At 40.6% G+C, this 20,936-nt stretch overlaps 1 long non-coding RNA gene across 1 annotated transcript; it reads left to right on the plus strand.

The window, feature by feature from the left end:
- The first annotated feature begins 5,685 nt into the window (after positions 1-5,685).
- Positions 5,686-20,017, plus strand: LOC125344529. Its single transcript, XR_007209579.1, has 3 exons — positions 5,686-6,275; positions 6,414-6,416; positions 20,008-20,017. It is a non-coding gene; the product is annotated as an uncharacterized LOC125344529 (long non-coding RNA).
- The last annotated feature ends 919 nt before the right edge of the window (positions 20,018-20,936 follow it).

Below are 20,936 nucleotides of genomic sequence, written 5' to 3' on the forward strand. Positions count from 1 at the left end.
GTTCTATGTAGGTTTCACTGACATATATACACATACATATACGTGTATATATACATATATGTGTAAATATACACAAATTAACATGTATAATACATAACACACATATATAGACATACATACATAATACATGCATATGTATGCAATACATATATGTGTGCATTTATGTGTATATGTATATGTTAAAGTTTCACGAATAGTAATTTCAGAGGATGTCACAAGGCAATGGACTATTTATGAATTGTTATTCCAATGATACCATATGTTGATCTTATCCCTTTAGAAGTAAAGAAGGGAAAGAATTTTTTCTTAGAGTTGAATGCATTATATTTAAGTGTATGCAACTTACTTAAATATTTACTACTAAATTAATTAAAATTCTTTGAATCTAAAATCATAAAATTATACATATATAATATACGTATATATGCTATTATATATGTACACACACACACACACACATTCTTTTTGTGTGTGTGTGTGCCAGTCCTGGGGCTTGAACTCAGGGCCTAAGCACTGTCCCTGTATCCTTTTTCTTGCTCAAGGCTAGCACTCTATTCCTTGAGTCACAGCACCACTTCTGGCTTTTTCTGTGTATGTGGTGCTGAGGAATTGAACCCAGGGCTTCATGCATGCGAGGCAAGCACTCTACTGCTAAGCCACATTCCTAGCCCCACACATATATTCTTCATTGCAAGGCCAGAGTCCTTGGTTGGGATAGAATTTTTGTTGCTTGTGTTGTTATATCCTTTTTTGCTGAATAAATGAAACGTGTTTGTAAATTGGGACGTGTCACGTGCAGTATTTGCATCCTCTTCACAGACACGGTTTCTCCGGTCATCCCCACAGTTTATTCCTGTTTTCTCTGGCTTCAGCTGACTTTAAAGGCATGACGATGCCTTCCTTCCCTCTGCAGGTAGCCCAGCAAAGTCTTCCCCTTCAAGAGGTCAAGTCACTTGTCTGAGACAAGAATCAGGCCTAGTTAATTGATAGCTCCTTTCTCTCATTCTGCACTTTGAATATTTTATGACTAAAGCCACAGTTCCACTTCTGAATGTTTTTGTTGGTTAATTGGAGATAAGAGTCTCGTGAAATTTCCTGTCTGGGCTCGCTGTGAACCATGATCCTCAGATCTCAGCTTCCATAGTAGTGAGGATTATAGGCTTGAACCACTGCTTTTGGTAAGCAAGTGGCATCTATCTGAAAACCTTGAAATTGTTTGTGGTCTTTTCTTTGGAGTTATGTTTTTGGGAATTATGAAAGGAAGCGAATGTTCACAAAGTCTCATTGTTAAACACCACTTGTTAAAGATACAAATTTCATCTAATTTATAGTAAAAGTAATAACTGAACTGTCCATGCCATTTAAATAGTATGTAAGAATAATAGAATGACAAAATAGCCATATCTTCGTGAAAAAAGGAAGTTGAGTTCTGGTCTGAGTTTTGTTACATTAATATAAGTATAATCGTGGAAGGAAGTTTTACAAAACATTAACTCTATGTGGTCTTTGGTGGTTAAAATAGAGGTAATTTTATTCCTTTTTTCCCCATGTTTTAGCAAACAATTTTTTTTAAGCCAGAAACAAGTTCTGTTTAGAAAATACACAAGGAACAGGGTGCCAATAGCTCACACCTGTAATCCTAATTGGTTTCCAGCCTCAGCAGGGAAGTCTTTAAGACTCTGGTCTCCAATGAACTAGCAAAAGCCAGCCTTGTGTGAAAAAGCTAAGGACAGTGTCCTGGTGCTGAGTTAACCCCCAGTACTAGCAGAAAACAAAAAAAAGACACACACAAACGCACACACTTTCTCACACACAGAGTCCTTCAGGAAAGTACCTGTGATTTGCTTATTTATTTTTGGAAGGTTGTGAATTATGTTTAGCTAGGAACAAGGAAATGAAAAAGAGGAACATTCTTTATAGGGAGTTCAATTATTCTGTTATGTAAAAAATAACTTTGTATATAATCTTTTTGAAAATCTCAATTCTCAGTGCAAAACTCAGTTTGGTTGCAGTGGACAATTCATTAGTAGCACAAAGCCAGAATCCTTCCTTGGAGACAGAGCTCATTAATATCTTCCAGGCAACCAAGAATCAGTTTGGCTTCAGTGAAGGAAGATACCATTGTAATGTAATTGAGATTGGGAATTACATCTCAAATTTTGTGTTTCTTGTAAAATCTAAAACTTTTGAAAACCTTAATTAGTTAAAAAAATTCGTAAAAGACCATCAGCTTCTTTATGTTTACTTTATTTTTTTTAAAAAAAAAAAGCGCTGTTCATATTGATCACACATTTTGCAAGTGAGGTAGATGAATATGCTTGCTAAAATACATTTACCTGAAAGTTTCTAATGCACAGAGGAGCAGTGGGTTACTTATTATTTTTACAGTCTTGTGTATTCAATTTTAATTCCCAGCAACATTGTGAGGCGGTGGTGATTATTTTTCAGAGCCTGCTACCTTTAGGGAAGCATTCTGTGGCAGTCACCGTGTTTCCATTTGACTTTCTGTGTAGTTAAACTAGAGCCAGAGCCAGAGCCAGCGGTATATCTTCCCTTGCAAAGAGAGACAAACACAGTGTTTTTCTATGGCTGAATGTCAGGTGAATAGGATGCTTTCCAAGTTAATAGTCAAAGTAAAGAGTAAAGGTAAAATGGAAATTAAAAAGTGAAAGGCCACTACTGAGTGTTTTTTTTTTTTTTTGGCCAGTCCTGGGCCTTGGACTCAGGGCCTGAGCACTGTCCCTGGCTTCTTCCCGCTCAAGGCTAGCAGTCCGCCAATTGAGCCACAGCGCCGCTTCTGGCCGTTTTCTGTATATGTGGTGCTGGGGAATCGAACCTAGGGCCTCGTGTATCCGAGGCAGGCACTCTTGCCACTAGGCTATATCCCCAGCCCCACTACTGAGTGCTTTTTAAAAACTACCCCAGGGACACTGAAGATGGGCTTCCAAGCCTGAACTTTCCCGCCTGCCTTTGTCTCGTCTCCCATGTCTTTTCCCTCAGGTTTTGATAATTAGGGTCAGAAACTGAGCTCTCTGCCTTCCTCCCTCCCTCCTCTCCCCTCCCCACCTCTCTTCTCCCCTCTCCTGTCTTTTTAGACCTTTTATTCTCTGGTTTTGGGAATGAGAGTCATAAAATGAGCTCTCCCTTTTCTCTCCTCTTTCTCCTGTCTCTTCCCCCTTCCCTCCCCTCCTTTCTTTCTCTGCTGGTGGTCCTGGGCCTTGAACTCAGGTCCCAGGTGCTATCCTTGAGCATTTTGTTCAAGGCTAGCACTGTACCACTTGAGGCACAGCTCCACCCCTGCCTTTTCTAAGGTAGTTGATTGGAGATTAGCGTCTCATGGACTTTCCTGTCTGGGCTGGCTTTCAACCACAGTCCTCAGATCTCAGCCTCCTGAGTAGCTAAGTTTACAGACTTGAGCCACTGGCGTTCAACACATGTGTGCACATAAACACATACATTATCTCTCTGTTCATCTGGTACTAGGACTTGAACTCAGGGCTTGGGCACTGTCCCTTTGCTTTGTCTCTCAGTGTTGCTTCTCTTCCACTTGAGTCACACATCCAACTTAGCTTTTTGGTAGTTTTGGTAGTTTCCTGCCCAGGCTGACTTCAAACTGTGAAGATATTGGGCCTTGTGATGCTCTGCTATGACTTGCCTAAACCTGCACTAATTATTCCCAATAAGGGAGACCATAGAGTCCATGTTTCTTTGGGTCTGGCTCACTTCACTTAGTATAACTTTTTCCAAGTCCTTCCATTTCTTTACAAATGGAACAATGTCATTCTTTCTGATAGAGGCATAAAATTCCATTGTGTATATGTACCACATTTTCCTGATCCATTCGTCTACTGAGGGGCATCTGGGTTGGTTCCAGATTCTCGCTATGACAAATTGTGCTGCGATAAACATTGTAGTGCTGGTGGCATTACTGTGATTTTGTTTGTGGTCTTTTGGATAGATACCCAACAGTGGGGCTGCTGGGTCATAGGGGAGTTCTATATTTAGCCTTCTGAGGAATCTCCATGCTGCTTGCCAGAGTGGCTGAACGAGTTTCATTCCCACCAACAATGAAGTAGGGTTCCCTTTTGGCCACATCCCCTCCAACAATTGTTATTATTAGTTTTCTTGATATATGACACTCTTGCTGGGGTGAGATGGAATCTCAATGTTGTTTTTATTTGCATTTCATTTATGGCCAGTGATGTAGAGCATTTTTTCATATGTATCTTGGCCATTCTCATTTCCTCATCAGAGAAGTTTCTTTGTAAGTCTTTAGCCCACTTGATGAGGGGACTATTGGTTCTTTGTGGTTTTGTTTTGGAAGAAGGTAATTTTTTTAGTTCTGCATATATTTTAGAGATGAGGCCTTTGTCTGTTGAATGTCCGGTAAAGATCTTCTCCCAGTCTGTGGGCTTTCTGTTCATCTTGTGAGCTATGTCCTTTGCCGTTCAGAAGCTCTGCAGTTTGATGCAGCCCCATTTGTCCAACCTTTCTTTGATTTGTAGCCTTTCTGGGTCTTTGTTAAGGAAGTTCCATCCTGCGCCAAGGAGCCCAAGTGTTTCTCCTACTCCTTCCTTTAGTGTTTTCAGGGTGTCTGTTTTGGTTTCAAGGTCTTTAATCCATTTGGAATTGATTTTGGTGCAGGGTGATATATAAGGATCCAGTTTTAGTGTGTTGCATGTGTTGAGCCAGTTTTGCCAGCACCACTTGTTAAAGAGGCTATCTTTCTTCCATACTATTGATTTAGCTCCTTTATCAAAGATTAAGTAGGCATAGTTCTGTGGGTTCATTTCTGGGTCTTCAATTCTGTTCCATTGGTCTTCAGGCCGGTTCCGGTGCCAATACCAAGCTGTTTTTATTACTATAGCTTTATAACACAGCTTGAAGTTGGGTATTGTAATTCCTCCAGCACTGTTCTTTCTGCTTAGGAGTGTTTTTGCTATTCTAGGTCTTTTATTGTTCCATATGAATTTCTGGATTGCTTCCTCTATTTCATTAAAGAATGGTGTTGGGATATTAATGGGTATTGCATTGAATTTGTAGATAGCCTTTGGCAATATTGCCATTTTGATTATATTAATCCTCCCAATCCAGGAGCATGGGAGGTTTTTCCATTTTCTTAGAACCCAGTGATAAAGGTGGCAGTAGAAGATGAGGATGATGATTTCCTGAAAGGCGAAGCAGCCCAGAGTGAAGCCACCATCGGGCTCACGCCGAGCTCATTCAACCGCCCACTTCCGCAGCCCTTCTAGCAGCGTGGGGTCGCCCCCCGTGCTATCCGTGCCGGGCCAGTCCCCGGTCGTTTCAAGGATCTGTGACTGAGGCTCGCTGTCGTTCAAAGGAGGCCATCGGCTCCTTTAGACTAGAGGCCTGCCATGGGCCATGCCGGTCGGGCGGACCCCATGGGTGGTGAACAGATGCGTCTTTGTCTCCTCTTTTTGTTCTCTTCAGATGAGAAGCAAAGACTTGAGTGTCTATCACGAGTGGCAGGACAGTGGGCTAGTGGGAAGGGCGTGTTGGTTTTTGTGTGTACGTGGCTTGTATTGTGGGCCCTGCAAGTTTCAGCTGGTGGCCATTTCCACATGGGTTTTTGATCCATGCGAAGCCTCTTGGATGAGCCCTCCTGGGGAGGACTCGGGGTACAGGTCCTTTCGTCTGCCGTGTTTGCTCTCCAATGGTTTGTTTTGTGTGTTGGGTGCTCATCCCGCATGGAAGGAAGGGAGCCACTTTGCAGCCCCAGAGGGGCGCAGGGAAGGGGCGAGCTCTGCTGGATCACCTGTAGTCAGTGCTCTGCAGTTCAGAAATGGGTTCCTGCTGACCGGAAGCGGCCTGCCAGTTGTAAGCTGCTTCCTGCCCAAGTCACACTGGGTTCTTTTGGCCTGGCATCAGTTGGTTATTTTGAGAATTTTCTTTGTCTAAACTGGAAAACAATCTTCTCGATTGTTTTGTGGCCAGTGGCCCCTTGTCCTCAGTGTGGGTGCGATGCTGAGCGTGTCACATGTTCAACTGTTGCTTAAAGCCCAAGCTTGTTTACTTGTATTTGTGAAAATGGCCATTTTTATGCATATTTATTTTTCTCCACTTGTATTTATTTAAAATGGAGCAATATTTTCTTGATCACAGATATTTTGTAATGAATGACTTCCTCTTTGGGGCTTTCTGTGCGGGCTCTTCCGTCATTACATTGGCTGCAATGTAGTGTTTTCATTCCAGTCTGTAAATTACCTTTTTGGAAAAAAGAAATTTGTATTGTTTTAAAAATCCCTGGGGTTCTGGTGAACTGCTGACAAAAGGTAGTCTTCGTGTACAGGATAAAATCGAGTCCCCTGCAGAGGGAGGGATGTGTCTTTGTGATTTAGGAAGTAGTTATGGGTACAAGGTTAATTTACAAATAAGTCTGTTCAGCTTTAAAGGGGGTTGACTAAAAAGTATGAAAATAATGCAATATGTAATCTGAAATTTTCACTCATATTAACGAAGACAACTCACATAAATGTTCTTAGGATTTCTGAGTTTGCTTTAAAACAACAACTCAAGCTGATTGGGGATGCTAAAGTACTGTTTCTGCATGGGACAGCAGCTCCCAGACCTTGCTGCTTGAGAGGAAACTGCCTTGTTTGGGCAGTTCAGAAACAAAAAACTATGGAGAGGAGGGAGCTGCTCTGCCTGTCATACTGCCCGCAGCCCTCACTGAGCCAAGAGGGGCAGGCCATGCTATCCGGGGCACACAGCCATAATCCCAGCACTTGGAATGCTGGAGCAGGAGAACCTGGAGGCAAGACCCTGCTTCACATTACATGCTTTGAAGGAATGTAGAGGGAAAATAATAAATTATTCTTGGAAAAGGAAAAAAAATTAAAATCAAATCAGAATTAAATCAATTAGAGACGAAAAAACCACCGAAAGAATCAACAAAACAAAGAGTTGGTTCTTTGAAAAAATCAACAAGATAGACAGACCCCTGGCAAACCTGACCAAAAAACGAAGGCAGCACACTCAAATAAACAAGATAAGAGATGAAACATGTAGCATCACCACAGAAATAACCGAAATTCAGAAAATAATAAGGGACTATTTTGCAAACCTTTATGCCAACAAATTCGAGAACTTGGAAGAAATGGATGATTTCCTAGAAAAAATTGATACCCCCAAACTCAACCGTGAAGATTTAAACCTAAATAGACCCATATCCAGTATTGAAATAGAAACGGCAATAAATGATCTTCCATCCAAGAAAAGCCCAGGTCCAGACGGATTCACTGCAGAATTCTACAAGGCCTTCAAAACAGAACTCACAGCAATATTTCTCAAACTCTTCAATGAAATTGAAAGAGAACGTTCACTACCAGACTCATTCTATGAAGCCAGTATAATCCTCATCCCAAAACCAGGCAGAGACTCATCACGGAAAGAGTACTACAGACCAATCTCCCTGATGAACATAGATGCAAAAATTCTCAACAAAATTCTGGGCAATCGACTTCAACAGGTCATCAAAAAAATCATACACCACGATCAAACTGGATTCATCCCAGGGATGCAAAGTTGGTTTAATATACACAAGTCAATTAATGTAATCCACCACATCAACCGGAGCAAGGTAAAGAACCACATGGTTTTATCGCTGGATGCGGAAAAAGCATTCGATAAAATCCAGCACCCATTTATGCTAAAAGCCCTGGAAAAACTGGGATTCCAGGGAACATTCCTGAATATAATCAAGGCAGTTTATGACAAACCAACAGCAAGCATAACTCTAAATGGTGCAAAACTAAAGCCATTCCTTTTAAAATCAGGAACAAGGCAGGGATGTCCACTCTCTCCCCTGCTCTTCAACATTGTACGAGAATTCCTAGCCAGAGCAATTAGGCAAGAAGAAAATATAAAGGGGATCCAAATTGGAAACGATGAAGTTAAACTTTCTCTCTTCGCAGATGACATGATCCTATACCTAAAGAATCCCATAGACTCTACCCCCAAGCCACTAGAGCTGATCCAAAACTTTGGCAAAGTTGCAGGATATAAAATAAACCTTCAAAAATCAATGGCCTTTCTCTATGCTAACAACCTGAAGACCGAGGCTGAAATTTGGAAAGCAACTCCTTTTGCAATAGCCCCCCAAAACATAAAATACCTAGGAATAACCTTAACCAAAGAAGTGAAAGACCTCTTTGATGAGAACTTTAAAAGCTTGAAAAATGAAATTAAGTCAGAACTAAGAAAATGGGTTCTATTTTAGTCTAGGATGAACTGTTACCAAGAGGCTTGTCTAGCTCTGACTTGCATCATCAGTTCAGGCTGGGAGGGGGCCTGTGGGTGTCATATGGAGATGACAGTTCCTTTTCTGTGTCTTGGTTTGTCTCCTCTGTGCCTTGCAGGGCTCCAGGTTTGGAGGTTTGAATGTGCCTCCTTAAGCCCGGGGTTCCCAGTGAAGTACACCATCTCCCTTAACACCATACACACATACTCAATTGTTTAATCTCCCATAACAAATAATACTTTTAACATAGCCATTGATTTATCACAGACTCAGTTATGGAAATAGGATTACTGGAGCCTTGAACTAACACTAGTGCAAATGAGAGCTAATATTTATTTTAAAATTTTTATATTATCTTCAGATAGTTATACAAATTTTAATTCAACATGTCAATTTATTTATTTTAAAAATGGTTTTATTCTTTTAAAGGTGATGTACGGTTTTATAAGTCAGAAAATGAGTACATTTATTTTTGGACAACGTCAGCCCTTTCCTTCACACTCTTCTAGTTTTTCCCTCCCATCCCCCCAAGTTGTACAGTTCCTTTTCAATGTGGTGGGGACTGATTACCAATGCTACATGTGTTCACACTTTGTCCCTCCCTTTCTGTGGCCTTCTTGCTCTTCCAGAGACAGATAATGAACAAACAAGACAAAAAGGAAAGAGAACAAACAAAACACCATTTTCAGTTCATTTTGATAAAATATATGATCAGAGGTATTACAAAGACATAGATTGCTTTTGTAATTGATTATTTGAATTTTTTTCTTTGTTTCATTTCATTATATTTTTCTTTTTAAATGTACAACTATTGACAAATACAAAAAAGAAAAGCATATATCCATTATTCCAAATAGGATACATTCCCTTATCCTCCCAAATTTCCTCCTGTTACACCTTGTATTAAATAATGCTTTCCCCTAGGTATGGTGGAATTATTGCTGAGATGACAGGCGCACATCCCTGTACCCAGCTTTGGGTTGAACAGGAGTCTTTCGAATTTTTTTTTTAATTTCCCTGGCTGGCCTTAAGTTATCTTCATCTCAGCCTGGTATGAGCCACTGGTACTCATTTTTCCAAAATGCCCTTACCGTTATGGGCTTTCCCTGTGATTGTCTCATAGATGTTAAGAAATTCTTTGTATTACTCGGTCCTCACTGTTACATTAAGAAAAAAAATAGTCTCTTAGTAGTGAAAAGTGCAAATATACACAAGGGGATATTGCATTGGATATTCATGTAACTATCACTGGACAGCGACAGTCAGAAAAGCAGTTTGTGAAGGGCTGCTAGCTTACATTGAGAAGTGTGTCATTTTGTTTGTACTTTATGAATAGTCAGACACATAGAGTTAGGAATTAAGCTAATTCTGTTGAAGTGAATTTTCAAAGCCTGGCACTGATGGTTCATATCTGTAATTCTAGCTACTCAGGAGACTGAGATCTGAGCATTATGGTTTGAAGCCAGCCTGGGAAGAGAAATCCAAGAGTATTTCCAATTGATTAGGAAAAAGCCAGAAATGGTGTGGCTCAAATAGCCAACTAAGATCCTGAGATCCTGAATTCAAGCCCCAGTACTGGCATAGTAAAAAGTAAAAAGGAAGGAAAGAAATGAAAAGAAAGAGAGAAAGTTACCTATAAGACCATAGAATGAAAGAATTTGGGAATGGCTTTCTTTAGTTGGTTTCAAATTTAGCAAGACATCGATGCCCTAGGTTGTCAAATTAAGACTATTATTTTTAGTGGTTAATTGATTTGAAATAAAGCTTTCTTGTTTTTGATGAAAACTGTATAGCTTCTGTAAACTGATGCCTTCTTTTCTAGTATGTGTATATTCAAACATTAACTTACAAAATTTGTTCTATATAAATTACAGTTTATTCAGCTGGGGGAAGGTGGCTCATGCCTATAATTCTACCTACTGAGGATGTTGAAATCTGAGGATTATGGTTGGAAGCCAGCCCAGGCAGAAAAGTCCACGTGATGTTCTGATTTCCAAGTAACCACTCAAAACCTGGAAATGGAGCCATTCAAAGTGGTAGAGCTCTAACTTTGAGCAAAAGAGCTGAGAGACAGTGCCCAGGTCCTGAGTTCAAGTATAACCAACAAAATAAATCAATAAATAAAAATTACAGATCATTCAGTGATAATATTCTATTTTCTACAGGTGAGAGCAAATTTGTAGGACCATTTCCCAGTCCATGTGAGTATCCCATGACTACCAGCACCCGACCTCTCTTGCCCTCCTCTTCCATGGCCGCATACACAGCAGAGCTACATTCCTTCACACCTGAATGACCACACTGGCTTCCAAGAATATCTAGTTGCTTTGAATCCATCATGTGACTCAGTTCAATGAGCTCTCATGGATGGAGTAGATACCACAAACAAGCCTCTGGTTTAGGTTCCACATCAGCAATTGGCCAAGGAGATGTTCCAGCCAGGGAGATTTTGTCTAAACTCAGTAGAACCTACCTGTTGAGTTATGAACAAAGTTCTGGTAGTTGTGTAAGTGAACAGATGTCCAAAGTCACTTTCTACCGAATAAGACTGTATACGAATAAGACTGTCTACTCTATACTGGTATGAAGTAGAGAGCTAGAATACCCTAAAAATAGAGCCCAAAGCATAAGCTTTGCCTGAACAAGTTTACGTTTTCAGCATAGATCAAACATGGCTATGCATGTGCAAGAAAGAATAAATCCTGGTGGTAAAATGAGTACGATGCACAGAAATGTGAACATCAAAGAAGAGAAAACTGGCTTAGAGTTATAGACAAATAAGAAATTCTGGACAGACCATTCTGAGAATATACCTTGCAATAAACAAGGAAGGCTAATGGTCTTTTTCCACTGTGTGTATGTGTGTGTGTGTGAGTGTGTGTGGGGGGTGTGTGCATGTGTGTGCTTGCTGGTCCTGGGGGTTTGAAAGCAAGGCCAGGTGCTGTCCTTGGGTTTTTTCGCTCCGGGGGTAGCACTCTACGATTTGAGCCACAGATCCAGTTTGGCTTTCTGGTGATTAATTGAAGATGAGAGTCTCCTGGACTTTTCCTACCAGGCTGTCCCAGAACAATGAGGAGTGTTGGCCATGTGACACAGTCTCACCTTAGGGACATCCTCTTTCCACAGTTGTCTGACAGTTCTCACTGTGGCATTAGAGTGAGTTTCATTTTCAAGGAGGAAAGCTATTCTCCCCGAGCTCTTGCTTGCTTCTGTAGAGAGAAAACTACACTTGGAAGATGGAGAGAGATCTCTGCTTCAGAAGTGACCAGGAGTCATGTGTATCCATGTTGGGGGCTTCTATATGTTATTTTGCTTTGATCTCAGTCATTGTGAGAAATAGCAGATATACCCAACACAGAGAAACTTTTGGGAAATGTCCCAAGCACAATGAAAGGTCCTTGTTTGCCCTGATTGAAAGATATAGAACTAATCCGGTACTGCCTGGTTCACACCTTTAATCCTGGCTGCTTAGGAGGCTGAGATCTGAGGACGGTGGTTTGAAGCCAGTCTGAGCAAGAAAGTACGTAAGACTCTTACCTTCAGTTAACCAGCAAAATGGTGGAAGAGCTCTGGTACAACACCTTATCGATAACAATAAAATTTTATTTTAAAAAATGTAAGTGGAGCTGTGGCTGAAGTAAGATTAAGATTTGGATCAAAATAGGCACCATGTGGTTTCAGAGAGAGGATCAGAGAGAAAGTAGAGATTATTTTGAACGTTATATAGCATGTAATTTTATTTTTATGTATATATGTTATACACATGTGCTATGCATTATGCATTTTATATATTATAAAAGCAATGCAGAAAATAATGCTTGAAGTTGTATAAGTAGTTGGAAGAAGTGTGTGGCTGCTTTGAACTTTACTGTATTGTGCACATTAATGGCTTTGGTCTTTGCTAGTTGTTTTTCTAAAGCACTTCCTTTTTTGGTCAAGCATGCTTTTATTCACATTTGTGATTCGTGTGTTCAGTAACTGTACTGTTTAAGAACAAGTCCCAAGCAGAAATATTATTTAACCTATATGTTTGTCATATGATTCTCAAAGATTTTGTCTTTCATTTTTCTCAGGAGTCAGTGTCTTACTATGTTGCCAGTGGGAAGTTTTAGTACAAAGCTTTAAGAAACTGTGTGTCAGCTAAACCTCTCAGGATCTTAGAATCTTCTGCATGAGATCCAATTAAATGTGTGTATTGGCAACATTTTTCTAAGTAAGCATTTGGGCTCTGAAATCAACTGTTACTGGTCAGGACTATGGAAATTGCCTCAGATTGATAGGTTTTACATTGTAACCCGAACATGATATTTCTGCAAATCATTAAAGTCCAACACTTGTCAGTTATCTGTAACCATGCATATTTCTTTAGATGAACAAATGCTTGCTCGTTATCTGTTCCAGCTGATCCTGGACTTGTATGATGAAATATATTGCCACATTCATTACAAAAGAGGAAAAAGATCTAACCTTTAAAGAAACATTATAAGCTATTTTTAATGCTGTTCCAAGGCAAAGTCCAGATGCTGAAGATATTCATCTATATTATCTCTTCATATATCTATGTCTACAAGCAAATATATATTTGTATATGTATTATATTTGTACATATAATCCATGGATACAGATCTTAACCATAGATATGCATCTGTATGCATGTCTCTTTACATATGTATGAAGATCCCTCACACCTGTATGTATCTGTCGTATGTGATACACATGGCTATCAGTGGCTAGCATCTTCTGCGTTCTCATGCTTGCAGAGTAGGACTTGGCATGTGCACGAAGCATGGCTGGACCAGGCTGTCCTGCTGGTCGCACCCAGCGAGGTTCCCTGGGCACCAGGTTCCCAGAACACCTTTCCCGTGGAACAAATCTAAGCCTAGATCAACATCTTTCTCAAGGCCCTGCTCCTGTATGTAAAAACAGAGGCTGGATGCTTGAGTACAAGAGAGTATCTTGGTCAATGTCACCCCTTCCATCGTTCATGAGTACAGGGAGGGCATGTCGATCACCGTCACCCCTTCCATCATTCCTCCTAGCTCCCTCCCAACCCCACCCATTCCCTGGAGTCCCCCGGTTCCACTCTCATACCTGTATGTTGAATACTGGGACTCTACTTGCCCATTTGTCCTCCTTTCTTCTTCTTTACCCAATCTATCCTAGTGAATATTTTATAAGTTATCTTCAAGTAGTTGTGCAAAGGAGTTTCCACTTAACAGAATAATTTATGAATACAGTGTATCTTGATCAGCGTCACCCAGCTGTTCAAAGGAATTGCACCATTGGGATTTGCCCCAGTGTATACCATACGTTAAGCAATATGGTTGTGTGTATATGCACATGACCCTGTATAGAGTCTCATATATGTTTATAAATTTGATCTAATTTTCACATGTGAGGGAAAATATGTATTCTTTGTCTCCCTGAGGCCAGCTCACTTTACTTCTCATAATTTTTTTCCAGTGTCACATGGTCTTCTTGAATAAGGATTAGTCACAGCATACATTTTGTGAATTTAAAAAAGGCAGCTGAAATTGTTAGAGCTGATCTTAACTGCAGTGGAAAGTGTTGTGCCAAGTCACGAAACGACCACCTTAGGCCACTGAGACTCAGACGTTCCGAAATGCAAAAGCAAGGCAAGGTTTTATTCAAGCGAGCTGCATCTCGGGCCTCGTCCTACCCATTGGCACAGCGGAGGTTAGGAGGAAGCCTCGAGCTGCGATTACACAGGGTGTTGTGCCAAGTCGCGAAACCACCACCAAGAAGGCCACTGAGACTCAGACATTCCGAAATGCAAAAGCAACGCAAGGTTTTATTCAAGTGAGCTGCAACTCGGGCCTCATCCTACCCACTGACACAGTGGAGGTTAGGAGGGAGCCCCGAGCTGTGGTTACACAGGGCTTATAAAGGCAAAGAACAAAGTTGCAACAATCAGGTGTTCAAGCAAGCAAGATTAGGATACAGGTACAAATCTGATTGGCTCAGGGTTTGATTCTAGGGGAGGTCAGAGTTAAGCATTCCCAGCGGTTAGAGTTCTAGACCAACTGCTCCCTAATGGGCTTGTCCTGGGTCTGCTCACAGGGCCTGCTTATCTCAGGTTCGCGTGGTAAAGTGGGGTTCGCATGGTAAAATGGGGTTCACGTGGTAAAATGAGGCCTGACTTCAAAGTGTAGCACTTCAAGGGCTTATAAAGGCAAAAAACAAAGTTACAGCCATCAGGTGTTCAAGCAAGATAAAAAATAAAAACAAAGTTACAGCCATCTGGAGTTCAAGCAAGACAAAAAAAAACAAAGTTACAGCAATCAGGTGTTCAAGCAAGCAATTCCCGGACACGAGTACAAATCTGATTGGCTCAGGCCTCGAGGCACAGGTCTAGAGGCATTCTAGGGGTGGTTAGAGTTAAGCATTCCCAGCGGTTAGAGTTCTTGATTGGCTGGGCCCTAATAAGCTTGTCCTGGGTCTGCTCACAGGGCCTGCTTATCTCAGGTTCACGTGGTAAAGTGGGGTTCACGTGGTAAAGTGGGGCCTGACTTCAAAGTCTGGCACTTCAGAAAGGAAGTTCCTGTAGTTTCCATGTCTACCCCTTCTAGTCTCTAAATATTTGGAATAAAATATTTGAGAAAGAATCAGATAGAAAGTGTTACCAATTGCACTGAAATCATTGTTCTTTAAAATGTTTCTTCTTTTGAAGTGATTATTTTGACATCTATATATCATGAACCTTTCTCTGGCTTTGAGTAGTTCTTTCTCTCAGAATGAGGATAGCCACAAAGTAGGACCTACTATGCATTGTTGCATTTGTGATTGTAGGTTTGTTCTATAGTTTTTGTTTGTTTTCTGATACTGGAGCTTGAAGTCAGGCCTGGGTGCTGTCCCTTAGCTTTTTTTAAAATTTAAGGCTAAACCATACCTCCACTGGCTTTTTGGTGGCTTACTGGGGATCCGAGTCTCCCTGATTTATCTGCTCAGGCTGGCTTTGAACCATGATCAACAGATCTAAACCTCTCGAGTAGCTCGGAATTACAGGCATGAGCTACTTTACCTGTGCCTGGCTTCTGCCATGTTAAGTTGGACTCTCACTTGGACCAAAACATAAAGGGTGGTTGAGACTGGTACGCTTTATTATGTAGGCGTCATATTGAATTTTTAGCATTTTTCCCACAAAGGAAAGTTATTTCAAATATTCCAATTTTGTTTCAACCCTCTAAGTTTGCAGACAATTCATGTTTGTTAAAAAGTAACGTTTCAGGACAGTTTATCATATTCTTCAATTCTTAAGGCAGATAACTATCCCTAACTTTCCTTTGTGACTTGGTTTACATTCGGTTATCATGCTAACAAATTGGTATATGGATAAATTAACTGGAGGGCTTTGGAAATTACCATTGTTATGGTTAGTGACAGTCCTGGGGTTTTGGAACTCACAGCCTCATGTTTGCTAGGCAGGAACTCTATCCACAGCCCTTTCAGCTCTTAGTGGGTATTTACATAAGATCATTCTTTAAAAAAAATCTGGCCTTGGATCTTGCTTATGCATCATACCAGACTTTAAAGAGGAATGGTGGTGAGTATAGTTAAAACATTCAATATACATAGGTGAAAACAGAGCCCAATAACTTGAGGCCGTAAGTGAGATCAGCAGAGAGGGGAGAAGGATGAGGATAGGCTAACATGGATTGAGTTGCGTTGTACACATAAACTGGGCATGTTGAGTTGTAACCTCTTTGTACAACTAAAGATAATTAAAATTATGCAAAAAAAATCAAAGGATGTTTGCCTTAAAAATCTTTTCTGGAATGCAAATTTGTGTGTACCTATTGTTAAATAAAAGTTCCAGCAACGTAGGAAGTAAATAAAAACAGAGTTCACAGTGAACGTCCACAGCAGTTTGATTTCCTAGATAGTCACTGTTGGCAGCGCCAGGCATGCTTTGTTGGAGCTTTCTGTTTATGAAGAGCACTGGTGGGAATTGGGCGAGAGCAAGCACCCTGCAGGGCGGGCAGAGCTGAGAGCATCCTTCCCCTCTTCCCATAGCTACGTCCTCTGCAGATGGGTGAATCCACCCATCTCAGAGCCTTGATGAGAAGTAGACTAAGTGCTAAAAACTGTATCAACTGGATTATAAAGCCAGCTTCTGTAGAAATGGCCTTTGTAGGTTTCTATTCCTTCTCCTTATGTCAGTACACCTAAAAGCCACTGCAGTCAGACAAGAACTGCTATGAGCAAAGAAGCAAGAGGGAGGGCTTCCACGCCTTGGTTGAGGGAGACATTTCCAGTGAGTTTTGCTAAAATGAAGTTTCATGATTTCAAAAAAACCATGCTTTGCCTTGATGGCATTATTGCTTTTATGTTAGGGCATAAATGGAGAATGAGAATAGAAATTTCAAATTCTTGTATGAAGCTTTTTTGTGTATACCTATTAACAGAAGTTATTGTCTTAAAAATAATAATAGACTTTCAAAGTAAAAAAACATAAATACATTTTTTAAAGGGCTTGGGGATTAGAAAACTGTGGCTCTCATAAATTGAAGGAATGTAATACTGTATGAGTGAGTGAGTGTGTGTGTGTGTGTGTGTGTGTGTGTGTGTGTCCGTCCCTCCTCCATGATTTGAACTCAGAGCCTTGATCTCTCAGTCTGCTTGCTTCTGCCTGGCACTGTACCACTTAAGCCATGCCTCCAGAAAAATAGACTTCTCTTCCCATACTGACCTTGAACCTCAGTCTTCTTAGCCTCTTGAATAGCTAACAGAGCCAACTCATGCTTGTACCTTTTGTGGAAAAGCAGAGATCATTCGTTTGTATATCAGCTTATACAATATGAATATGTGTGGTCAGTCGAGTACATTGGTTATAGAATACATGTCTTATTGCTCAAAGAATAGATCCCTAACCAAATGATAATATCCGATAAGATTGTACCACTGTTGGCTCCCATTAGCAATGAGAGCTGCCGTAGTTTATGTAGCCTGCTGTGACTTCTCCCTGACAGGTTTGCATGCTGGGGACTAGATCTTCAGTGTGGAGAGGGCTTGGTGATGGATCCCATAGTAGGTGGGGCATAGTGTGAGGTAGTTAGGCCATTGGGCCTGCTCCCCCTTTCTGTACATGCTGCTTCCTTTCTGTTTCTCCAGCACACTGTGTGTACCTCTCAAGTGCCTCACCTGAGGTCGGGAAAGCGGGCCCTTCATCCCTCCCAAACAGCGAGAATCCTTCTGCTCCTTTCTTTCCTCCCTTCTATTGATCTCATGGGCTCCTCCTGCTTCTGCCTTCCTCATACCATGGGACTGTAAGTATATGTAATTGCTGCTGATGAGTGTCTTTTCTTCACACATTTACAGCTTCAGATACTTTGTTTTGGCAGCAGAAAATTAGCACTGCGACCTCAGCGTACACACTAAAGTTAAGCAGTATAGTTCAATCAAATGCATATTTAATAGATTATTCTAGAACTGCTTGGAAGCTACAGTTTGTCAGTAGTGTGTCCGTTTGGTATTTTCATAGGTAAGTATTTCTAGTTTAAATCAATTTATTTAGATAAACAGGTTTTTCTTTTAAATATTGGGATGAATTGAATTTTATCTGGGTGGTCCTACCATGGTGTCAGATGGGAACAAGGGACAGAGTATTCACAGTACCTTCCTTTCTTCTTCCTTCTTAGAGTCACAGCAGAAGGTGAGAGGTAGGATGTGTAATTTGGGGATTAGTAATTTAGCTCCTCCAGTCACTGAGGTTTTTTTGTCATTGTTTCTCGTCTTTTCAACACTTAGGAACAATTCTAAAGCATTCTTCAACCTCCTTTTATGTGAATTGAACTCAAAATATTTTTAATACCCACTTGCCATATGTCAGCACTTCTTGTGGTGATGGAAATATTTGATACCGATATACAATACACAGGGTGGCTACCCTTCACATATGGACAGTACTGGGGCTTGAACTCAAGGCCATACACTCTCATTTATTGCTCAAGGCTGGTGGTGCTCTGTTACTTTAACCACACCTCCACTTTCCACTTTTTGGTAGTTAATTGGCAATCAGTCTCAGATGTTTCTGCCTGGGCTGGTTTGGAACTGTGATCCTTTAATCAAGCCTCTTGAGTAGCTAGGGTTACAGGTGGAAGCAACCACTGTCTGGCTTGTTTTAGACGAACAAATGCAGCTATCTGTGGACAGCGGGTATTACAATGGAGAACACATATTTCTGTAACTTTCCAGATTTTACAATAGAAAGAATCAGATATTCGGGACCAGCTAGTTTAACTCCATTTTTTCCTTGAGCAGCTTGGTAATTTGCTCTTTTATGTCATAAAGTAGGTTTTTCTAGTTCCCAATCACAGCTACTCCCACCCTCTTTAACACTTGTAAACTAACCATCAGCTATCACTATAAATTTTGAATTGGAAGATTGTTGCTTTGGACTATAGCTTTAAATTTTCTAAAATACATGCCAAATGAACAATGTCTTCTTCTGCGGGTTATAGAAACATTGTCTCGACTTTCTCATACACCTATATTATTGGACACAGGAATCAGATAATTTCATTTCTCTGTGCTTCCCTGTGGTTCATCTCCTCCCACTAGTTCACTTGCCTATAAAGAGTGACTGGTAATCTGCAGACCGTCAGTGACTAGAGAAGTAACAGCCAAAAAGTAATGCCAGGAGTGCAGAGTCCAGACAGCAGGAGCTCCACGGACCCCAAACAGAGCACAGAACGACCAAGACAGACAGCGGCGCGGGACCTGAGGTGCAGGACCGAACGGCTGGGATGACCTGTTGAAGTCGATTGCCAGATTTTGTTGAGAATTTTTTCGTCTATGTTGATCAGGGAGATCGGTCTGTAGTCCTCTTTCCGTGATGAGTCTCTGCCTGGTTTTGGATGAGGGTTATACTGGCTTCATAGAATGAGTCTGGTAGTGAACTTTCTCTTTCAAAATCATTGAAGAGTTTGAGAAATATTGGTGTGAGTTCTGTTTTGAAAGCCTTGTATAATTCTGCAGTGAATCCGTCTGGACCTGGGCTTTCCATGGATGGGAAATCATTTATTGCCGTTTCTATTTCAATACTGGATATGGGTCTATTTAGAAGGTTTAAATCTTCATGGTTGAGTTTGGGGATATGAATTTTTTCTGGAAATCATCCATTTCTTCCAAGTTCTCGAATTTGTTGGCATAAAGGTTTGCAAAATAGTCCCTTATTATTTTCTGAATTTCGGTTATTTCTGTGTTTGAGTGTGCTGCCTTCGCTTTTTGGTCAGGTTTGCAGGGGCCAGTCTATCTTGTTGAATTTTTCAAAGACCAACTCTTCGTTTTGTTGATTCTTTCGATGTTTTTTTAAGTCTCTACTTGATTTAATTGATTTGATTTTAATTATTGCTTCCGTCTATTGACTTGGGGTTGGCTTGCTGTTCTCTCTCCAGAAAATTAAGGTGCTTCCTTAAACTACTGAGTTGATGTTTCTCCAGTTCGTTGATGTATGTACTCAGAGATATAAATTTTCGTCTGAGTACTGCCTTTACTGTGTCCCAAAGGAGCTGGTTCTTTGTGTCCTCAACTTGGTTGAAGTCCATAAACATTTGAATTTGCGTTTTAATTGCTTCAATGCACCACTGATGGTTCAGCAGTGTGTTGTTTAGTCTCCATGAATTGTAGGATTTTCTGTAGTGGCTGTTTGAGTTGAGCTCTAATTTTATTCCATTGTGGTCTGAGAGAATGCAGGGAATGGTTTTGATACTTCTGAATTTGTACAGATTTTCTTTGTGCCCTAAGATGTGATCTATTTTGGAGAATGTTTCATGTGCTGCAGAGAAGAATGTGTATTCTGTTGTTGCTGGGTGGAATATTCTGTAGATGTCGGTTAAGTCTAGTTGGTCTATGCAATTATTAAGATCTATGGTTTCTTTGTTCAGGTTTTGGCGTGTTGGTCTGTCCAGAGGTGATAGTGGAGTGTTAAAATCCCCAACTATCAATGTGTTTGGGTCAATGAGTGTTTTTAGAGTGAGTAGTGTTTGTTTGATGAAGTTGGGTGCTCCTGCATTTGGTGTGTAGATATTTAGAATGGTTATATCTTCCTGTAGGAGAGATCCCTTTAGTAGCCTTCTTTGTCTCTTCTTACCTTTTTAAATTTGAAGTCAATTTTGTCTGATACTAGGATTGCAACTCCAGCCTGCTTATAGGGGCCATTTGCTTGATAGATTTGATTCCAGCCTTTCACTTTTAGAAAATGTTTACTTTTGCTGGATAGATTTGTCTCTTGGAGGCAGCAGAAAGATGGATCTTGATTTTTGATCCAGCCTATGTCGTTTTATTGGAGAATTAAGTCCATTAATGTTGAGAGTTAGGATTGAGAGATGGTCGTTTGTTCCTTTCATTATCACTATCTTGTTTAAAGCTGTGTCGTCCCATTTTTTGATATGATGTTTACTACTTACGGTTCATTTCTCTGTCTGTATTGGGATCTTGATTATTTTCCCTGTATAGTACATCTTTCAGGATTTTCTGTAAAGCTGGTTTGGTGGAGATATATTGCTTCAGGTTTTTTCCTTACTGTGGAAGACTTTAATTTGACCTTCAGCTATGAATGAGAGTTTGGCTGGGTACAGAATTCTTGGTTGGTAGTTATTTTTATTTAGTGTTTGGTATACTGCATTCCAGGCTCTCCTTGCTTTCATGGTCTCTG

Source organism: Perognathus longimembris, unplaced genomic scaffold (genome assembly GCF_023159225.1).
Source record: "Perognathus longimembris pacificus isolate PPM17 unplaced genomic scaffold, ASM2315922v1 HiC_scaffold_144, whole genome shotgun sequence".
Taxonomy (NCBI): Eukaryota; Metazoa; Chordata; class Mammalia; order Rodentia; family Heteromyidae; genus Perognathus; species Perognathus longimembris.